We start from the raw sequence: 13,952 nt of genomic DNA, 5'->3' as shown, positions 1-13,952 counted from the left end.
GGCCTGTGACGCTGGACAAAGCCCACACTGATGCCACCTCCCATTGATAGGCCTGGTGCCCGCCCTGCACCCAGGCTCCCTTTAATCTGAGAAGACCCCGACTTTGCGAGGCCGGGTGTGGGAGAGCGAGGTCACGCCGAGGCCGATCTCAGGACACGGTGCTTGTCCTAAGCAGGTGGGCCTCCGGGGAGCTCTCAGGACCCATGTTATTAAACAGTGACAGCACAGGTAAAGCACGGGACCACCCGAGTCTAGGACACACCCAGCGCCTTGAGGACACTGTGGCGTTGGCGTTCTAACAGTGTGCCATTGACATTTTATGTGCGACATGCTGGACATACATGTGCATCTCCACGTGCCCAGAAACATGCATGGATTACAGGTAAGATCTCCACTCCTCACCGTGACCCTAACGAGCTGGAAGCACATCTGCCATGTGGTGGAAAGAGGGTTGCAGGTCATGTGACTGGAATAGCAAAGGCAGCAGCTGAATCCAAAGGGAACTTCTCCCTGCGGTGACAGAGGACGTGCCCCCTGGAAACCAGTTGGAGGACAGACATGGCGTCCCTTCTCTCGAAGTCTGGTGTGGGGAGGGGCCTTGGCCAGGCACATGAGGTTGCCATGCCAGCGGGACAGCAGGGCGGGGCCTAGGGGACAGGTCCCTCCAGGGTCCCTGACTCACTGTAGGGGCTCAGTCTCAGGACACACCACCGGGCACCTACGGGTTGGCTTCCCACTCTGAGATGCCCTTCCTTGGCTGTCCCCTCTCATCCCATATTTCCATCTTATCCTCACCCCTACTCCCCCTGAGGGTCCACTACCCCCACTTGCCCTCTTGTTGAACATTGAGGTGGTGGCCATGTGCCGAGGCTGGGCCTTCTGGTCCAGGCGAGGGGCCCCCTGAGGATAAGGGGCGGCTGCTCTGCGTCGCTGAGCCCTTTGGTGCCTCGGAGACCGTGCCCTAGAAGCGGGCTTTCTCTCCCATGCCCGACTGCCTCGGACCCATCCCACCCGCGGGAGGGGAAGGACGTCCTCAGGGTGGACCCACGGTCACCAGAGGAGAAGGCTGCTGTGAGGGTCCCCAACACTGGTTGGGTCCATCGCCCGCCCCATGGCGTCTTCCCACGCTGACTCCACACCAGCCGGGACGCGCTCTGTAAGAAGAGACCAGAGGCAAGCGGAGGCCTGGGAAGGCGATCTCAGGCTGTCCTCAGCCAGCCTTGGCGCAGCAGCGCGTCCCTGCTACCTGCGGAGGACGGGGCAGAGGGAGGAACCCACTGCAGCCGCCCAGACGAGTGAGCGAGCGCCCACCAGACCAAAGGGGGCAGCTGGCCAGCCCGTGGGTTCACGAGGGAGATGAGCGTTGATGGTGTCAAGCCACGGAGTGTGGGGATCGCTTGTTACGCAGTGGATTCCGTGGAAGGTCACTGAGACGCCAGCACGGTCTGAGCAGGCAGCTGCAGGCCCAGCCCCGAGGGGCAGGAGAGCTGGGAGGAGAGAGACCTGCCAGGAGGGCACCTGGTCGTCTGCCCCTGACCAGGCAAAGCTCGGAAGACACCGCTTATGGTAGAAACGGACAGGAAGCTGCCCGCCAGCTCTTTCGGTTACAGACGCCCCCGGGGGGCTTAGAGAGCCCCCCTCCTCCTGTCTTGTGGTTTGAATGATGGCACCTGTGCTCTGTGGAGGAGACAGCCTAGCAGGGAGTGCGCTCCCTTCCCCGACCCTCCCCGGAAAAGAATGAATCCTCGTCAGGAACCTGTGAAGGGCAAGGCGGCTCCTCCTCCCCGAAACGGAGCGTCTCAGCTCCCCACCAGCGCGGCTGCAGGGCTTGACATGCGTACACAGTGGCGGTGATACCATAATCAGCGCTAAGCAGATAAAATGATGTGTTTGGACAGTGATGAACCCACGGAGGACGGGATTGGTGGAATTAAATTAAACAAAGATCTGAAGCAGAAACCGACACTGCTTTCCCATTATCTGAGCTACAGAAAAATTCGTTTCTGTAAACATTTTTTAAAGAGATTTCATCCAGTTATTTCTGGGTCTCGATTACTCTTGAAAATGAGACAAGCTGGCAATTTAAAACAGCTTTCTTTTAACTATTCGGTGCCAGAGGAAAACATAAAAATGACTCTCACTGAGCAGACGTCCATACGCCGTTGACCTTGCGGGAAGCCTGGCTCTGTGTGAGGCACTGCTCACCGTGTCGCCTGACATGCCTTTCCCTTCCTGTGGGTGACATTTAAAAGTACTTCTTAGAATCAAGAAACATACCCCATTAATCTTGCTTTCCCATAATCCAGAGAAGGAGCAAGTGTCCATTTCTCACTGTCAAGGGGGCACAAAGCCAAAACCTACGCCCCCGACCCCCATGCCACTGTCTTCACTCATGTGGCTCCGTCAGGAAGAGCAGCAGGGGCGGGCGAGGCCCCACCGAGACGGACAGAGCTGCGGAGTCCGCATTCTCCTGGAGGACCTGTCTGTGCTTCCTTGCAAGCAGATTGTGGAGCGGCCCAGGAACGAGGTTCCTGACTTGGGCACTCCGCCTGCGGCACAGACAGGGCATCCCAGGGCCAGGAAGGCCAGAGGGTGGACGGCTCGTCTTGCCCGTGTTTCCTGCCTGCTGTCCTCTGACTCACCAACTGCAGCTTTGCTGGGAGCGGCGATGGAGTCCTGACTACCTACCATTGCCCGTCTGACTCAGCCTGAGCCGCAGCCAGGGTCCATGTCCAACCGTGCTCTCTGCTCAGGGCCCATAGTTCCACCTCCGCCCTTGCATAGGGCCAGTCTCCTCATGTGGCCTCAAATTTTCCAAGAACATTGGCCAGTTTCCCCAGCTCCTTCTCCAATGAAGAACCAAGTATCCCTGCTGTTGTCCCCACCTCAGACCTGTGAGCACTGAGGCAGGAGCCTCGGCATTATCAGAGCAGCAGCACGAATCACCCATGCGTCCATCCATGCATCCATCCATGCATCCATGCATCCATCCATGCATCTATCCATCCATCCATGCATCCATCCATGCATCCATCCATGCATCCATCCATTCATCCATCTATCCATGCATCCATCCATGCATCCATCCATGCATCCATCCATTCATCCATCTATTCATGCATCCATTCATGCATGTATCCATCCATGCATGCATCCATCCATCCATCATGCATCCATGCATCCATCCATCCATGCATCCAGGCAGTATTATTGAGGCGCACTGTGCACAAACAGATGACATAGAACTCGTGTTCTCGAGAGAAACATAAAAGAAGGTGCAGCAGTGTGATGAAGATTTACAGCGGGCCACGGGAGTAGAGCAAGGTGTGGGTTAGCAATGGCCCGGAGGTGTCACGATGCTGTCCTTCAGGTGGAGATGTTGGATTTCGGTCTGAGGCATGTGAGGAAAAGCGGATGGGGGGGCGGGCAGCCTCCTCTCCTCAGGCAGCATTCATGTAAAGAAAAGACTTCGGTGCCTTGGAACAATGAGTAAGCAGCATCCGCCAGTGATTCACAGTCTGAGACACACACAGGGACACCAGCCAGCAACGCCTTTCCCAAAAGGATTCCGCCTCATTGGGAATCAAGCAGATATAAATTAAACTACTGAAAGGGATTACTGCCGCCAGCCAGAGCCAAAGGCCTGACAAGCGATAACCTCCCTGAGGGCGCTCCCACACCACCAGCGAGCAATGCCCATGGGGATTTTAGGAGCAATGCCCATGGGGATTTTAGGAGGGTCTGTCCCTTTGGCCTTCAATAATCTGAAGATAAAGATTTACATGCAAAGGTGGTCATACAGTATTGTGCGTATCAGCAAAATTGGGGAGCCCTAAATATTCAAGAGAGGGGTATGGAATACTCACCATATAGGTTCTTGCATGGCTGCTTAAAATCATGTTTGTAAGAAATGTTTAGTGAGAGGGAAAAGTAATGATGGTGTAAGTAAAATTTACATTACAAACTGTGGCTCTGAGTGTCATAGCCACAGAAAGTACGCAGTAGGCAGCATGCTTTCAGATGCAAGTAACAATGTGTGAACTTAGGGTGTCTTATGTAATAAGGAGTTTACTGTCATCCACAGCAAGACATGTGGACATAGGTGGCTGTAGAGTTAGTCCAAGACCCTTTCGAGGACTCAGCACTCCCATCTTTCCTTTCTGCCATTTGACTGTCCTGGTCCCTCCTGCTGCTCACAAGGTGACTGCCAGTGTCATGGATGCACAGCTATGTCAAGATGTTAAAAACAAAACAAAAACCCAACACCCAGTCATATCCATCCATCCATCCATCCATCCATCCATCCATCCATCCATCCATCCATCTTCATAAATAAGTCCCTAATAGACTGGCCCTTGCCTTCCATTGACCATGGTTCAATATGTCCGTGCCAAAACTAACCTTGGGCTATGAGAGTGGATGAGACAAAGCTGTCACTCACTTTCTGAAGGTGGGGAGGAGTTATGTTCCCCGAGCACGTAGTCACCCACTATCTGAACAAGGTCAAGAATTTTGCCAGCACAAGAAGAAGAAATAAAAGGCATCCAAATTGGAAAAGAGGAAGTAAAACTGTCCTTATTTGCAGACGACATGATATTATACATACAAAACCCTAGAGACTCCATCAAAAAGCTACTGGACTTAATACATGAATTTGGCAATGTAGCAGGATACAAAATTAACCCCAAGAAATCCGAGGCATTTCTATACACCAATAGTGAACTTTCAGAAAGAGAGATTATAAAAACAATCCCGTTTACCATCGCACCAAAAAAATTAAGCTACCTAGGAATAAACTTAACTAAAGAGGTAAAAGACCTCTACTCAGAAAACTACAGGACGTTGAAAAAAGATATAGAGGAAGACATAAACAGATGGAAGAACATACCGTGTTCATGGATTGGTAGAATCAACATCATTAAAATGTCCATACTACCCAAAGCAATCTATAAATTCAACGCACTTCCCATTAAAATACCAACGGCATACTTCAGAGATCTAGAACGAACTCTCCAAAAATTCATCTGGAATAAAAAAAGACCTCGAATAGCTGCAGCAATCCTGAAAAAGACCAAAGTAGGGGGGATCTCAATACCAGATATCAAGATGTATTACAAAGCCACTGTTCTCAAAACTGCCTGGTACTGGCACAAGAATAGGCATATAGATCAATGGAATAGAATAGAGAGCCCAGAAATTGGCCCGAACCAATATGCTCAATTAATATTTGACAAAGGAGGCAAGAACATACAATGGAGCCAAGATAGTCTCTTCAATAAATGGTGCTGGGAAAATTGGACAGATATATGCAAGAAAATGAAACTAGACCACCAACTTACACCATACACAAAAATAAACTCAAAATGGATAAAGGACTTAAATGTACGACAGGAAACCATAAAAATTCTAGAAGAATCCAAAGGCAACAAAATCTCAGACATATGCCGAAGCAATTTCTTCACTGATACAGCTCCTAGGGAGAAAATGAACAAATGGGACTACATCAAAATAAAAAGCTTCTGCACAGCAAAAGAAACCATGAACAAAACAACGAGAAAACCCACTGTGTGGGAAAACATATTTGCCAATGTCATATCTGATAAGGGCCTAATCTCCAAAATTTATAGGGAACTCATACAACTTAACAAAAGGAAGATAAACAATCCAATCAAAAAATGGGCAAAGGACCTAAATAGACACCTTTCAAAAGAGGACATTCAGAAAGCCAAGAGACATATGAAAACATGCTCAAAGTCACTAGTCATCCGAGAGATGCAAATCAAAACAACAATGAGGTACCATCTCACACCTGTCAGACTGGCTATCATCAACAAATCAACAAACGACAAGTGCTGGAGAGGATGTGGAGAAAAAGGAACACTTGTGCACTGCTGGTGGGAATGCAGACTGGTGCAGCCACTATGGAAGACAGTATGGAGTTTCCTTAAAAAACTGAAAATGGAACTCCCATTTGACCCTGTGATCCCACTTCTAGGAATATATCCCAAGAAACCAGAAACACCAATCAGAAAGGATATATGCACCCCTATGTTCATAGCAGCACAATTCACCATAGCTAAGATCTGGAAACAGCCTAAGTGCCCATCAGTAGATGAATGGATTAGAAAACTGTGGTACATCTACACGATGGAATACTATGCTGCTCTAAAAAGGAAGGAACTCTTACCATTTGCAACGTCATGGATGGAACTGGAGAGCATTATGCTAAGTGAAATAAGCCAGTCAATGAAGGAAAAATACCACATGATCTCACTCATTCATGGATAATAGAGACCATTATAAACTTTTGAACAATAATAGATACAGAGGCAGAGCTGCCTCAAACAGATTGTCAAACTGCAGCAGGAAGGCCGGGGAGGGTTGCGGGGCAGGAGGTAGGGGGGTAAGAGATCAACTAAAGGACTTGTATGCATGCATAGAAGCATAACCAGTGGACATAAGACATTGGGGGATAGGGGAGGCTAGGGGACTGTCTAGGGCGGGGGGATAAAATGGACACATATGTAATACCCTTTGTAATACTTTAAGCAATAAAAAAAAAAAAAAAAAAAAAGAATTTTGCCAGCAAAGACTGTGAGCAGAGGAATACTGGCTGTTGGGTAGACAACCAGCAAGCTCTGTACTATACTTGGAGTAAAGAAAAAAATACTCCAAAAGTTTAACAGTGATTATCTCTGGGTTATTGTTGAATTAGAGTTGAGTTTCATTTTCTTCTTTATGTGTCTGAATCCTTGCACATATTTTCCATCATGTGTGTTTACTTTAAAGTCTGTGAACCAGTACAAGATAATTTGAAACAAACATTTGCATGAAGAAGTTTGAGTAAGTGTGAGATTTGTGTTCTGTGTCTGGAGTCACTGAAAATGGAAGTTTCCGCATCTGGATGTAGATGAGCTGTGTCCTTGTTACCTACCTTAAGTAATTCGGACAATACTTTTTCTCTTTAATGATTTCCATAGAATGGCAGAATTAACAGGAAGTGGGGTGAGGCACAGATGCCATGACCAATTGCTAAAGTGAGATAAACAAGGAACAAAAGAAAAAAATTATTCACCCAACCGCAATAAAATAAAAAACATAAATACAGAAAACCAGGTTTTAGAGAAAAGTTAAAAATAAAGGCAAGAATATATAAATAAAACATACTGAGAGACAGTGTGCAAAAAACACTGGAGGGCTATGGCTTCAAAATTGAAATATATAATTAGAAAGGATAGTAGATAACTTCAAATAAAAACATTTGAATAAAAGTAGGATATGCTACAGAAAGTAGGAGATGATACAGAAAAGCATAAAATAATTTATATAATTTATATTCCACTTCCATCCCTGACAGATCAGGTGATACAGACCCATCTTTACTCCATTAAGCAGAAAACTGGATAAAATATATAAAACAGAATTTTGGAGTCTTTCATTAATTGGAATCCAAGACCGCAGTCCCTGAGAGACAGGAAACAAATTAGGTGGCCCCGTGACCAGCTCACCCATTCCTCCTGGAGGTATTACCAGACTGTGGCGCAAGGAGTGGGTCCCAGGGGTGCGTGGCAGCCTTGCTGAGCTGAGGACACAGGTCAGAGTTGAGCAAGGTGACGTGGCTGAATTTGCAGGGCAGTTCACCTTAGCAGCAGTTCTCAACCTGTGGGTCGCAACCCTTTTACAGGGGCCGCCTAAGACCATCGGAAAACACATGTATAATTACATATTGTTTTTGTGATGAATCACTATGCTTTAATGATGTTCAATTTGTCACAATGAAATTGGGGTCCCCACAACATGAGGAACTGTGTTAAAGGGTCGTGGCGTTGGGAAGGTTGAGAACCACTGCCTTAGAGGAAGAAGCGAAGCAGAGAAAGGGCTCCAGAGAGTTTCATAGGATCCTCATTGCGCATCTGGCTGAAGATGAAGCTGCACATCCACCATGGGGCACTCCATAGAGCTAGTGAGGGAGTGTTGCTGGTGGCTGTGAAATGAACAATTCCTGTTGCCCACACAGCTGGAAGATGTTTGAATGCTGAGTGGCCAAAGTGGCCTTATTTAACTCCAGACCATTCGTCAAAGTCATAAGGAAGAATAAGAACAATTGTGGAGTTTATAACTTGTAATGGAGTGAAGTGGAAACTGACGTAAACTGTTGTCTGTTTCTTACATTAAGTGTCAAGCTGTATACTATTTGAAAGCTGACTGAGACATTTTAATTATGCCTATTCCCTGTCGCCTCTCACAAAAAACAAACAAAAGAGAAGGTTTTGCTAATAAGCCAGCGGGAGAGAGAAAATGAACACTAGAATTTCTCAATCAACCCCAAGTAATGGTAAAAAACAGGAAAAGTAGAAATAAGGTAAGAAAGAACAGATGGGGAAGAAAAAGAAATGATAAAATGGTGGACTTAAACCTAACCATATCAGTGAGTACATTAAATGTAAATTATCTAAATTGCAACAAAAAGGTAGAGATTATTAGACTGGAAAAATGCAATATAACTCTATGCTGTCTTCATGGTGTATATATATATTTTTATTACTAGAGGCCCAATGCATGAAATTTTTTTTTTCATTCTTTTTTAAAAATTTTTTTTATTGCTTAAAGTATTACAAAGGGTATTACATATGTGCCCTTCCCCCCCCCCGCCCCCCCCCCTCCCCCGTCCTTGACAGTCCCCTAGCCTCCCCTGTCCCCCAGTGTCTTATGTTTATTGGTTATGCTTATACCAATGCATGAAATTTGTGCATGGGTAGAGTCCCTAGGCCTGGCCAGTAATCAGGGCCCATTAGGGCCTCCTTCCCCCAGCTGCCCGCTGCTGGCTGGGGCCTTCCTTTGTTCCGCACTGCCCCCTGGTGGTCAGCGCATGTTATAGTGAGCGATTGAACTCCTGGTCAGTCGAACTCCCAGTTGGTCGAACTCCGAGGGGACAATTTGCATATTAGCCTTTTATTACATAGGATTTTTTAAAATTAAATTTTTACTGTTGAAAGTATTACATATGTCCCCTTTTATATATTTTAAATAGAAAAAGTAGAAAGATGATGAGTTATGTCATAGAACTCTTACTGATACAAGAGCTGGAATGGCTATATAATTACTAGATAAAGATTACAGAAAGAGGAAATATCGTAAGAGATAAACTATCACAAGGATAAATGATAGAATCATTAAGAAGACACAGCAGTTTTAAGTGCATATGCACCCAATAACAAATTCCAAATACTGAAAGAGTAAATACTCAGGATTTAATGGAGAAATAAAGAAACCAACAGGTATAGTTACATATTTCTCAGCTTCTCTCTAAGTTATCCAAGAGCAGGTCGATATAAAATCAGTGAGGACACAGGAGACTTGAACAGTGCTAACAGCCCAGTTGACTTAGTTCTCATTGAATACTCCACCCAACAATAGCAAAACACACATTCTTGCCAAGTACACATAAAACTTTGCCAAAAGATACTGTATATAGGGCCAAAATGAATAAAAATAAATTTAAAAGGATTGAAGTCATACAGGTTATGAGCTCTGAACAAACTCAAATTAAATTAGAAATCAATAAAAACATGTCTAGAAAATCTCAAAATACTTGGAAATTAAAAACATTTTGTACTCAGAGCATATCAAAATTTGCGGGGTACAGATAAAGCTGACAGAGGAATTTAGGGTTTTAAATGCTTATATCAGGGAATAAGAAAGTTTTAAAATTAATCATCAAAGCTTCTACATTAAGAAATGAGAAAAGAAACAATATAAAAACAAAATATGTAAAGGAAATGAAATAATGCAGATGAGAAGAAATAAAAAATGAACAAAAACAGGAAATAAAAGTGATATTTAAAAAACCAATAACATTGATGAGCCTCTACCTAGACTTATTTTTAAGAACAGGAAAAATACAGATATCGGGAGTGAAAGAGGTGACATCACTATAGCTCTTACAGACATTAATAGGGCATTAGTAGGGACAACAGTATTCCAATAATCATAAAAATATAGATGAAACTGGCAAATTCCTTGAAAATGGTAACATACCAAAAATGATACAAAATAAATATATCTTACCTACTAATGTTTTTGGATTTATATTTAAAACCCACTCACAAAGCAGACTGCAGACACGGTGATGTTAATGGTGAATTTTATCAAAAGTTTAGGAAAGACATAATACCAACATTACATAAGCTCCCTCAGAAAATAGAAGATGGAACACTTTCCAACTCATTTATGAAAAGAAAGTTCACATGAAAGCGAGGACCAATATTCCTCATGAATATAGATGTAAAAATTTAGTTACGTATTAGCAATTCAAATCAAGCCATATATAAAAGAATAACATATTATCGAGTGGTGATTATTCTCAGAATGCAATTTAATTTGGCATGTTAAAAGAAACTTTCTTTTTTTAAAAAAGTTGACCTCAATATTATGTGAGAAATGCATTTCATAATGTCAATCAACATCCGAGACTGGAAGGGGACTCCTCGCCTACTGGCGGGCCTGATGCGGACGACTACCCATACTCGCTGACCCAGCTAAATTCATTTAAAGGTCTCAGGCCTTCTTCTTTTCTGAAATTAGTGTGGGTCCTCTAGTTATTTTGAATTTCGTACGACCATGCCATCTGATTCTAAAACTTATGATGAAGCTGCTTAAGAAACTGCAGTTTTCGGGATGGATGAATAGATAAAATAAATGAAATATAAGGTCAAGCTGATTCAGTGGAGAACAAAGACCCTTCTTGGGAGCCTCGTCCTCACTGAGGAGGCCCTCGGAGACCCAGCACTCCGCACGAGCTAGGAGCGCGCTGGGAAGGATGGTCTGCGCCTGGACTCTGTCAGTGAACCTGGGACTGTCACAACCTCAGGAGCATCTGTCCCAGGAGAATGGCCTCTCTCTCCTGGCCCCCACCACCCTCACTGAGCTAGCTTCCCCCTCCGGGCCCTGGGGGAGGCCTCAGTGTCATCCAGGGCACAAGACAAACAGCGCCAGCCGCAGGTGGCCGTGCAGCTGAGTGTGAACGCCGGCCACGTGCCAGGCCCCGCGCGCAGGGGCTGCTCCAGGTCCCAGAGCGAAGGCGAGTCCGAGTCAGGACGCAAGCGCAGGCACACAACCGAGTGCGGAGCGTGGCGTCTCCTCCGAGGGACAGTCTGCGGCCTGTGTGGTCAGACAGACGTGCGCCGTCGCTCACAGGTCCGCGCGGAGGCCATCGGCACCGCACCCTGGGAAGCTGTGCGGATGCGAAGTGTGAACTCTCAGGGGAGGGCCTTCCATGGTCCAGGTTGCTAGTTGTCGTCCAAAACCCTGTTTCTTTCCTATGAAGTAACTGAGGTGTTTTCTGTTAAATGTTTTATTGATTTTTAGAGAGAGGGAGATAGAAACATGGATGAGAGAGAAACATGGGTTGGCTGCTTTCTGCACGGCCCCCACTGGGTCAAGGGCACGTACCTGGGTTGCAGGTTCAACCCCAGGCCCAGTTCCGGGCACGTGGGGGAGGCAACCAAACTATGTGTCTCTCTCACATGGATATTTCTCCTCTCTCTCTCCCTCTCCCTCTCCTTCTCTCCCCCTCTTCCCCACTTCCCCTCTTCCTCTCTCTCTCCCTCTCTCCCTCTCTCCCTTGCTCCCTCCCTTCCACTCTTGTTGAAGGATCAATGGAAAAAATGTCCTCGGTGAGGATGAGCAAACAGAAATGGTGTGGAAAATCGGTATACATACTATTTTTCAGTGTCTTTGGATCCCACCACCGCCCCCATAAATATTCTACGTAACTTCCAGTGGCCCACGTACCAACTCCCCAGTGCTGGGCTCTGCACAGCAACCCCTTCTTGGCCATTGTGAGCAATGAAACTGTGGAGTCGAATGGTAATTAATGCCTCCGGAAAAGTCTGTCCTTGGCATGAAACACGATTCCCTCCCCATCAACACAGGGAGTGTGGGTGCTGCGGCCCTGGCTGTGGGGCTGGGGGTGGGTGGGTGGGTCTCAGGAAGGCCCTTGAACCCTCCCACTTGATGCCCAAGCAGCTGGGAGACCCTTTTTGGTTTTGAAATGGCCTAATGAACACTCTGTATTACTGTTGCAACAGAGCTGGTTTTGGCTTGCTGGGAAGGAATTGGGGTGTAGACTCAGATTAAAGGACGAACAGTGCCGTCCACACTTTGCTGAAGGTGTTTACCTTTTTGTAAAAAGAGCTTTTGCATCTTGTTTATCGATAATTTCTGGGAAGGGCAAGAGTGTGCATTTACAAGCTAGCCATGCATCACAGGAGTTACATTGACAGTATAAAATGGTTTCATTTGTTTTTTTCATTCATTCATTCACTCACTCATTCATTCATTCTCTTGTCACTCATTAATGTGCACAGTGATGGAATGTGCAACATTCCCGGGTCCTGGGGAATTGCAGGCCTTCCCACTTGGGTGGAAAGACCGAGCTGACGGTGTTCCGTGGCCCCCTGCGCCCATGCTCTGTGAAGGAGAAAGAGATGGCGACCAGCTGTCTGGAGGCACCAGGCCCACCCGAAAGCGACATGAGGTGGGCCTTGGAGAGAGGGAGGGTTGATGTGGATGAAGCAGCACGTCCAGGACAGGACCGCCAAGCCCCAGACTGAACCAAGGGCTGTGGGACAAAGAACTCGCCCTCTAGGACGTCCCCCTGTGACTGCCCAGGCGTCACCTGTTTCTCCTGCAACACTTCCCCCCCCTCCTCCCCGGACTTCTCACCCATGGGGCTGGGCCACTCTCTAAAGAGACTCGTTCTCTGCTCGCCTTTTCTGTGGGTCCTGTCTTCACTCACAAAGCTCGTGGGGAGGCGGTCTTGTCCCACGGAAGCATCCAGGAGAGGAGTGGAGGGGCAAGCACAGCGCGGGCTCAAACCCCGTCTTCTCCGGGACTCCCCGGCAGGTTCGCACCCACGTGGGCCTCTCGGGGCCTTCCTGCGGGCTTCTCTCTCCCTCAGGAGCATGTCCCCAAGAGGTGCGGGCTCAGGCCCCTGAGCTGCCCGGCCCCCACCCGATCGGGGCCAGGGTGACTCGGTCCAGGAGCAGCCCTCCTTCCACAGTGAGCTCAGGGCAGCAGGCACAGCTCTGCGGCTGTCCTTGTGCTGGCAAACGTCGTTCCCGTCATTCCCGGGGTGGGAAGGTGCTCAGGCTACCTGTGCCAGGCTCCGCCCTCCTCCCCTCCAGCCGCAGCCAAGCCCAGGGAAGCCATGGCGCTTGGCATCTTTTATTCATCGGATCTCCGTGAGGCAGGCTCCCACGGGGCCGCGGCGGCAGCATGAGTGATGGTGTTTAAAAGCGTCGTGCCACTTGATAGCAGAAGTGGAATTATTCTTGTAGAGCGACTCATCAATCTGTAAATATGGCTTTTTAATGCGTTTTCCTGTGGAAGGTCAAGTTTGAACGGAACAGCAGGAGTGGCGTCCTTGGGGGCTCGTTGCAGGTTTACTGATTGTTCTTCCTTAAGGACTCTGAATGGGACTTGTTGTTGGACGCCATCCAGGAGAGGGTCCTTCTGCCGTGACAGGGCCACCGCCCGGGGTTCCCCGAGTGGAGGAGTCATTCTGCAGGAGCCACCGGAGAGGAAGGACAGGAGCCCCGGGGCCGGGCCCTCCATCGGAGCAGGGTACAGTCGCCAGCGGGGAAGGGTCTTCCCAGGGCAGACGGGAGGCCCGAGCCCAGCCGCCCGGGTCACACCAAGCACAGAAGGTGGGCCTGGACCGGCCTGGTGTGCTACTCAAATGTAGGTCAAAATGAACCATGGACTTAATGTAAAATGTGAACCACAAATCTTTGAAAATGAAAAACAGCACAGGAGAACTTACTTGGTATCCAGGGCTTGGCAAAGAGTCGCTCTTGACCCCAACAGTGTGGCCCAAAGGAGGGGGAAGCGATGCAATGGACACATCGACAGGAAAGTGTTCCGCGCTATGAGAAACCTGTGAGGAGGAT

Source organism: Myotis myotis, unplaced genomic scaffold (assembly GCF_014108235.1).
Source record: "Myotis myotis isolate mMyoMyo1 unplaced genomic scaffold, mMyoMyo1.p scaffold_m19_p_15, whole genome shotgun sequence".
NCBI lineage: Eukaryota > Metazoa > Chordata > Mammalia > Chiroptera > Vespertilionidae > Myotis > Myotis myotis.
This window is presented reverse-complemented; position numbering follows the sequence as displayed.